Genomic DNA, 9020 nt, shown 5'->3' with positions numbered 1-9020 from the left:
AGAGCATTGCTTTCTTCCACTTTGGATAACTGCTTCTTTACTTTTATTCAGAAATGGATTTTAATCTATCCATATCTGAACAGGATGTAAAGATTTACAACTTATTTTTATGAACTACAATTAACGTATTTACAAAGACGTACGTATTAAAAGTGTTCTAACTTAAGTGAAAATGGCTGTTTTTTTTTTTTTTTTTGTTTTGTTTTTTAAGATTATCATTAGTACACAGAATGAATGAAAATGGAACATACTGGGATCATTTGTAACATTAACCAATCCCCTAAACTCTCAGTTTCTATCAAAAAAGTCAGTCAATAGCATCACATAACCCTGACAAAGTTATCTTAACCTAAACAGAGGAAAATCTAATCTATTAAAGGAAAAATACCATATCATAATTTCTCTCCCTGCTTGGAGTTACTTTCTTCATGATTTCAACCTTTTCCAGGGTGTGAGCATTTACGAGTTCTCCAAGTACACACAGAACTGAAGCAAGTCGACATCTACTGACTACAGCCTTGCTTTTTCTTAGTCAGCTTTCCAAGGCCCTCACAAACCCCAAACTATGCAGCAGGGACTTGCTTTCTCCTGCAGACACCAATACTCTATCTGACCTGTGTGGGCTAATATCATCTTTGCATCTGTGTACTTAAAGTAACCAAAGACTGCATCCAACAAGGGCATGTGTGCTATACTGAGACTATACATCTCTCTCCAGCAGTGGCTAGCAGTAAGCAGATGCCACCAGAAAGCATGAACTAGCACACACAGGAGTTCATGATTTACAGGTGTTTTGCAGGCCTTAGCATCCAAATGACAGTGATAGTGTCTGGTATGGCTGAGCACGTGCTCTATGGATTCCAGCCAGGCCTTGCATACAGCGGCTCATCTGCGCATACAGCCTACTGTTTGGTTATGCAAACGTGACATCTACTGTCAAAAAGCCTTTACTGCAAGAAGAAAGCAAACCCAAGAAAACTTCTGACATGACTCCAAGCATCAGGAGTCTGCAGCACCTAGTCTCAAGGACTGCTTCACCATACAGACATTTTCCCTCTGTGGTCTCAAACCTTTCGCTGAATAGCAAGTTTGATCTGGGCCCAGCTGTGCCCTTGTTTCTGGTTTAACGGCTCTTTGCTCAGCACAGTTTGTCCTACACATGTTGTACAGGGGAGTAGCGAGTCCATCTGCTGGCGTCATACAGTGAGATACAGAAAGAATTTTGGCACAATGCAATTACCATCAGGGAATTAACACTGATAGGACAGTCATGTGTTATGCAGGGGTGGCATGCAGGTCCCTTCTCCCCCTGGCCCAAAAGCAAAGCTGTTTCCCACTGTGTTTTCTGGTAAGAGTAAACCATCCATTCCTTCAGCTCCCCTTACTCCTAGAGAAGACAAAATGTTTCTCTTCTGTGTCTTTCTAACCTCTGAATTGACCACTCTTTCAGCCAAGAGAGCGCAAACCTCTTACTCTTTATACTCACAAATCTATCTTCCCTGTGAACAGTGCTTGTGGTTCACTGGAAATAAGGCACTCTCTGGAGGATCATCATGGTAATTCCTATCTGGCTTTCTTAATTGTGCACTTTCCTGTGCAAATGCAACACTGTCCATTAGAGGGCAATGGGGCACGGAACGGAAATTTCTCTTGTTGGCTATCAGATGACTACTATAACCTCAAATGAGACAGCTCTGAATTGACTGCATCCTCTGACCTTGAATTATAGATTCAGAGACATTAACAAGGACATCAGCAGCCTGGGAGGTTGGAGATGCTAGAGCAGATTCAGATTTTCAGACACAGAGGCACCAGACAACTAATAAATAGGTTAAACCCAACCCTTCGAATGTGACACCCCAGACACTACTCTAGACGGCAACAGGAAGCCCTAATTGTGTAAGGTTTTATTGACCAGAAACAAAAACACAGTCCTACCCCATATTCAGCCCCTATCAAAGGGAGGAACTAAATGTCACTTGTAACTCGAGATTAAGGACTTTCTTCCCCCTTTCCCCTGATTTCTCATCTCAGTAGATCTTTCATAGCCACATAGTACTGCATAAATCATTACCATCTTAAATAAGTAAATAAAAGACTGCTGATTGAATCCAGTAATGTGTGAATTGGTGTAAATTCATGACAACATTTAAGATTTTCTAGCTGACAAACCTCAAACATATCCAACTGGGCCTAATGGTTTTCCATGGAACAAAAATGGCTATTGCTATAGTGTCATTTGCCACAGACTGATGATATTAGCCTATATGAAGCTCAGCAATCAGCTACTTAGTGTTATTTACTAGCGGAAAAGAAGTGCTAGTCTTTAATCATCAGTTTATTGATAGCTTCCCGAGTATGGCATTGCTGGATGCTTCTACCCTTCCCCTGATGCCAAGGAAATGGAAGGCCTTGGGGAATGAGGAAGGATGTCTGAAGGGCTGCCAGCAATTGCCACAGCTACTGGATCATTTTAGAGCAATATTCAGAACATGGTACTGATAAGAACAGGCTGTTACTGACATTAGATCCATAAATAATTCTGCATAATGCACGGCCCCAGCCTTTAGAACGTCTAGCGGTAAAAAAGTGGGGGCTGAAATGGTGATAAATGTGTTTGATGCAGTCAAGAATAAAGGGGAAGTAGTTTCCATGGGACCGGTCTAAGCTACTATTCCCAGGACCAGAGGGAAGCTTGGTCACATGCCTCATACAGCACAGTCCCAGCCCTGAGCAGCAGGACAAACAAAGGGAACAAGACAACTTCCACAAGCCTTCAGAAAGGGCCTGCTTCAGCCCTCAAAAACTGCTGGGAAAGACCAATACACTTTTCTAGCAAGGCTTGGTACAAGTGAGGATAGAGCTTGACTAGATTTACTCTGTGCTGCAGATACAAAAGAGGTTTTTCTCTTGCATCATTTAATGAATGGAGAGAGAAATAAGCTCTTCTGTCATACATCAAACTTATTTTTGTGTCCTTATGTGCACTAAAATAATGTATTTTCCATGTCACACACTGCAGCTGTCACAGACAGACATGTCCCTGAAACCCATTACCGGGTACTTCCCATTAAAGTGCTGCAATGAATTGCTAACCATGTTTTATAGATTAGTTGATCCAAAAATCTGTGCTACCCAGGCTCATTTTAAGATCAGGCTTCATAACAGCAGAAAACTCATGAGATGACTGAACAGAGAAGAAAACAAAAAGAAAGAGTATCCCTGTCAAGGCACTGAAATGGAAAAAACACGATTCACTCCCTTCAGAGATGTTGCCTGAGCACCTACATGCTTTTCTTTCGGCATCTACATTACAAGTCTACCCCTGTCCAACCTCTGCACAGGACACCTTCGCTCCTGCTGCAGACACCTGAGGAGGACAGCAAGGAAATTCCCGCTGCCTGTGTGACTCTGTTCATGGAGTCACATTTCTGAGCCACATTTCAAGGCACCACTCTCATACTCTAAGACCTCTGTCTTAGAGTATGTCTCTATGGGACCGACTTGCACACCAGTGGCCCGATTTCTTGGCACTTAGCAGCTGCCATCAAGGACTGGCTTTTCAGAAGAGTTTAGCATCTTCTGTGCACCCATCAAGCTCACAGTCCTGGAAACTGCATTCCAGGCTCCAGCCTCACATTCCCTGCATTTCAGCTCTGCTCATGTAAAATGAGGACACCAGCTTCTCTTCCCTCTTTCTGTTTGCCTTATCTCCTGAAATTCAGGGGCACGCACTTCTCCCCATTGGCTGCAGAGGGGATGAGCCCACTCGGACCAGGTACCTAACATTTCATGCTATGTGGCAGTGCCTTTCTCGATCCACTTTTCTTCCTTATTGTGCCTTTATAGTAGCCCACACAGAGTGGCCTGGTGTTGGCCAGTTCTTCTGGACCACAACGACAACAATGACTTGCAGCAGCAATGTTAGTGCCTATTAAAAAACCCTGATGCAACCCCCTCTCTAGCATGCAATCTCCCAATATGCTGCTCCACTGCAACTGACCTCTTAACTACTGGAGAATCCCTCTAGTAAAGCCCTGAGCAGCAAAACTGGCAATTTTGTACAACTCCAAGTACATTCTGCAACAGCCTAGCATCAAAAAAAGAGTGAGGGAGAAGAAGAAGCTGTAACAGGACCATGCGCCTGAATCATCCGACAATCACCAGTCCTCCACATAACTGTAATTTGCTGTGAATTTTTCATGCTAGAATCAGCTGTGTGCTGCAGGCACCTAGCTGAATGGAAAATAAACCTGAAATATTAATGATACATATCAGAGCACAGGCAGGAAAAGAGCTACAAATGAGGACAGGGAACCTTAGATAGCCCGATAGAATTGCTCTCTTTTTGTCCAAAACACAGCTGAGTTACCACAAACACTCGCTGCTTTATAGGCACTGAGAATGTAACAGGAGGCTAAGCACTCCCAACAATAAGGCCATCTTCTCACCCTAAATGTGGAACATATTTAATCATTAGGTACTATTACAAGCCCCAGTCATGTGTTATATAATGCAGGAAAACCCTTATCCCTTGATCTACAGCACAGCTGAGGCTTTAATCAATCTTCCTTCAACTGAAGACAGACAGATGCCAGGTTTTGGGGCATTCACCAGTTGGTCTCTCTATGCCCCACTGAGAACTCGCATTAGCAAAACCTTCCAGTTTATCGCTAGAGCTTTTCAGCCATGGCTTGGCCTAGAATTAGCCCATTGTGCCAGAAGTACCCGCTCCTTCCTGACCATGCGTCCCAGTAGCACGAGGCGAACAAAGGATACAGAAAAGAAGGGGGGGGATTAATTCTGCACATATCAATACATCCAGGCAGCTGTCTAGACATTATAAACCATCAGCCAGACATTTCACTCACTGATGTGACCTGACCCAAAACTCTTTAAATTTATCCAGAGTGGAAGCCCAAGACCTTACTGCCAGAAATGAGTGAGAGCTCTAATTCATACCAGTACTAATGTTTTCTGCTTCCCTGAATGATTATATTATCAATTTCACACCTATTCCTTATTCATGTAGCTTTCCTTGCCTTAAAAGCTATCCTGACTTGGGGTTAGAGTCATTTACTTAATCACTGCCGTCATTAGGAATGCTGCAATCAGGAGGGTAGTGCCTTCTCGTTACTTATTTAAAATATGCCAAGCAGCATGGATGTTTGAGAGATACATGCCAAATTACACTCAACTGAAAGGTTAAAAAAAAAAAAAAAAAAAGCAGTGACATAAATATACACCTTCTGAGCATCTGCAGAGTATCCATTGTGCACAGAAGTAACATGGAAGCTTCAACATTAATTTAGGAAATTCATGGCTCAGTAGTTACCTGTTTCTAAAAGGTTTATATCTAGTGTAAAAATGCTACTCAGAATGAGATAAGGTGGTAATTTTTGGCTTGCTGAGTTTATGCATCCTGTCTTGTCAGGAAAGTGATAATGATATGATTCTGGTCAAGGAATCCAGCCCACATTTACATCGTATCTTTCAATTAAATTGATTCTGACACATTTAACATAATTGATTCATTCAAATTGTATCTCAGGAGTTACAGTAGAAGGCAGATAGTGGGAGTTTTTGCAAAAGCCAGGATTTGGGCCACTGTTTCTTTGTAAAGTGAGAGTCGCTGGTGCTTGACCCTGCTGCAAAGTGTGGGTGGTGCAGTGGCTCCTGTCACTGCAGTCACGGAGAAAACAAAACCTGGGTGTAACTGGTAACATTGATTGTTTTCCAGCAAGCCAGGGCTGTTGCTAATGCCACATCCCATCCCCTTCACTCCTGCCAGGGTTTGCTCTGTGCATCCAGCCAAGTTTGGAGCTGGTCTGATCTGAGACTTCGACTTGATCTGCCTCTCTATCCAAACTTGCTAGTCTCAGAAGGAACACTCTTCTCTCCACTGGCAAGTTCTCCTCTCCCTTTGCATGATTCAACCTTCGACCGCTCTCTGGAGGAGGTCTCTAGGGTTAGGCTGTCAACTCTGCACGCAAGCTGGTGCTAAACCAGCATGCTGCTGGTGCAGGAGCAGGATGAGATGAGCTGGCATAGCACAGGCTCCCTGCAGGCTGCCTTGTCCCCCTTGAATAACACGGGGTGGCAGGAGGGCAGTCCCAGCTGTGACAGCGGCCTGTGTGGGGCTTAGATCTGGGCCTGTAGCCCAGCTCGCCACAGCAGCCAGGAAGGGGCTTCCTTCCCTTTCAGCCACCACTGGATGGAGCCACTCAACTGCACCAGGGCTGTCCCTCCCTGCAGCTGGCAGCAACCCAGCCTGCAGAGACAACACACACCACATCTCACCACTAACTAAAATACACCACAGACTTGCTGGTCTCTGCTAAGAGAATAAAAAGCAGGAATTACTGCTCTTGCTATCGTTTACTATTATCACTCCGTTACAGACAGAGGCATGTACTCCCAAGGAGTACACTTCACTTCACTTCAAAGATTCAGAACAAGCCAGGTTATAGAGTGTTGCATATTCAAAACCACCAAAGCAGGTGGTTTGTCAGCTCTTTCTGTATGTCTGCATGTGCAGAATATAGACTTGTGAAAGAATACTGTATTCATTCGTATACCACTTTATACATGAAGTGCTGCATGTGTAGACTGCTAAATACATGGGCATAATTGCCTATATACTACATGCCTACATAAACCATATAAGCTGTATGTGAAAGTACAGAACACTGGATAATTATGTTATCTGTACATGTATAAAAGATTCATAGAGAAAACATTCAACATAACATGGGCATCTTCATTTCAAAATGCTTTTATATTGTTAAGGTTTTTGTCAACCCTATTTTTCTATCACATGTATTTATTCAATTTAATTCCTCTTTTATAGCTATCCAGTATTTTTTCCAGCCAATCCTTTGAAATTTTGCCAGGTGTCCTGCTGCATTTCCTACATGGCATTAATTAAAAACAACATTAAAATAATTTACATTATTTTGTATTTGATTTCTCTAAAAAATGGAATCTACAATCAGCTCTGAGCCTGCTGAGCAGCTGAAGTAATTGTTACACATGAAAAAGAAAATGGAAGGGTTTTTTTTTCTTCCTGTCAATATACGCTGGCTAACTACATTTGGCTGGAGAAAGTCTACTTTATCTTCTGGTACTTCTGAAATCAATACAGTGAAAAATGGCCCTTTTTTACAACATGACTATTGAAGGTTTTTTCAACCTTTTCAGAATTTCTGTATTTTGAAGGGAGAATAAAAGTGGTTTTATTCCCAGTTTTCTAATCTTCCATAATTTCTTTTTGTCAATGTCTACACTTCTGCCTTAATATTTTTTATACAAAGAAAAACAGAGAGGAGAAGGGGAGAAAAAAGAAAAAAGGAACAAAACAGACCTTTTCTTCTTCCCTTCCCTGCCCCCCCCCAAATAATTCAATTACATCGAAACAGTTGGAAAACTAAGCATTTTTACAATGAAGTTTTTAAAAACTACATTTCCTAAACCTTTTATGCTTTTAGTCAGCTCCAAAAACTCTTAACATGCGTCTGGTTTCACATTATGGAAGAGGAAGCAGAGGTCAGAGAGGAAAGATGATCCGTCACGAAGCCACCAAAGCACTAGTCCAAAAACCTGTGCACAGGGTCGGCCTTCGCCAGACTCCCCAGGCTGGCACTAGGGACAGGGCCCCAGTTCAGGAAAACACTTCGCCCAAGGTATGTGCGCTCCAACGAAACCAATGCCTTTAAACCTCTGGCCCTCGAATCTTAAGCGTATGCTTCTTTTTAAGCACTTAAATTTTTAAGAAATTCTCTTTTCATTGTCCATAGCATCATTGCTTTTGCTTGTCTTACATTTTTTTCGTTATGTGCTATGTTACCCAGCACCTTCGGCTATGATTGTATCCTGCCCTGCCCACAGTCTTCGTCATGGCCAAGCAAGCTACTGGGGAAGCAGAACATGCCACGTTCAGATACTCGTACATTCTGTAACATGCTGGAGATATTAAAGGATCTTCATATATATAATAAACGTAACATATAATCAGTAATATTTGAAATGCTTTTCTTGTATATTCCATGGCAACATTTGCAGCCTGCTGAGGTCAGTAGCAATGTTTCCATACGTTTAACATGCCTTTTGTCATGCCATGTTAATGAACTCTATTTGTTCCCCTATCAAAATATTCATCGTATTTTCTATTTTTACTGTAACACTAGAATTTCATTTTCTGACTGAACTTGCACTGAGCTGCCTGATGGACAATAAATATAATCACACTTAAGTTAATGGGCAAGATACCAAAACCAAAAGCTTTTATTTTCATTAAACATGATTAGATGTGGCATGTCTTCTATCAAACTCATCTCCAAGAGTCCATCACTCCAGACCACAAAACGTGGACAGACAATAAATTTATAATAAGCATATTAGCAGGTGGGGACACAGACTTAAGAAATAAACACATATTCAAAATTCCTCTTCAGAAAGAGTCTGTAAAGGACATGCAAAATAGAGGAAGATTAATTCAAAATGAGAGGGACTGTTTTGCAAACAGTAGAAAAGACGCATTTTAGCTAAAAAAAATTTTTGCTATAAAATGAGTCTTATAAAATGCAAACCATCAAAGGTATTTAGATGAACGTGGAAGTTAAGCATCTAGATATCTCTGAATAGCTGGCCTTAGTACAGAAGTTAAAATGAACAAGCTAACGCACATGAGGATGCTGACACACATCCCCCAGGGTCCCAAGGATTTCTTGCGTGGAGTGGGCAAGCTGCACTGAGGCCTAGCCAAAAGTCACTTACCGTCCCCATGCCATACGAGCATTAGCACTATATCTGAAGCATATAGAAAAGGGAATTTTTTCAGGTTCTTTTGTTGTTGTTTTAAGCTTATATTCGTGTTTTGAGTATTTAATTAAGGACATATAAGGGTCCAATTCTCAAGGCCACACAGGAGCTACTGATCTGAAATGTTCAGCATTGTTTCAAGGTGTTCAGGCAAGAAAAAAAACTCCCCTTAAATCGCGTAGCTTTGTTTTTCAGCATGT

Source organism: Rhea pennata, chromosome 28 (assembly GCF_028389875.1).
Source record: "Rhea pennata isolate bPtePen1 chromosome 28, bPtePen1.pri, whole genome shotgun sequence".
Taxonomy (NCBI): Eukaryota; Metazoa; Chordata; class Aves; order Rheiformes; family Rheidae; genus Rhea; species Rhea pennata.
This window is presented reverse-complemented; position numbering follows the sequence as displayed.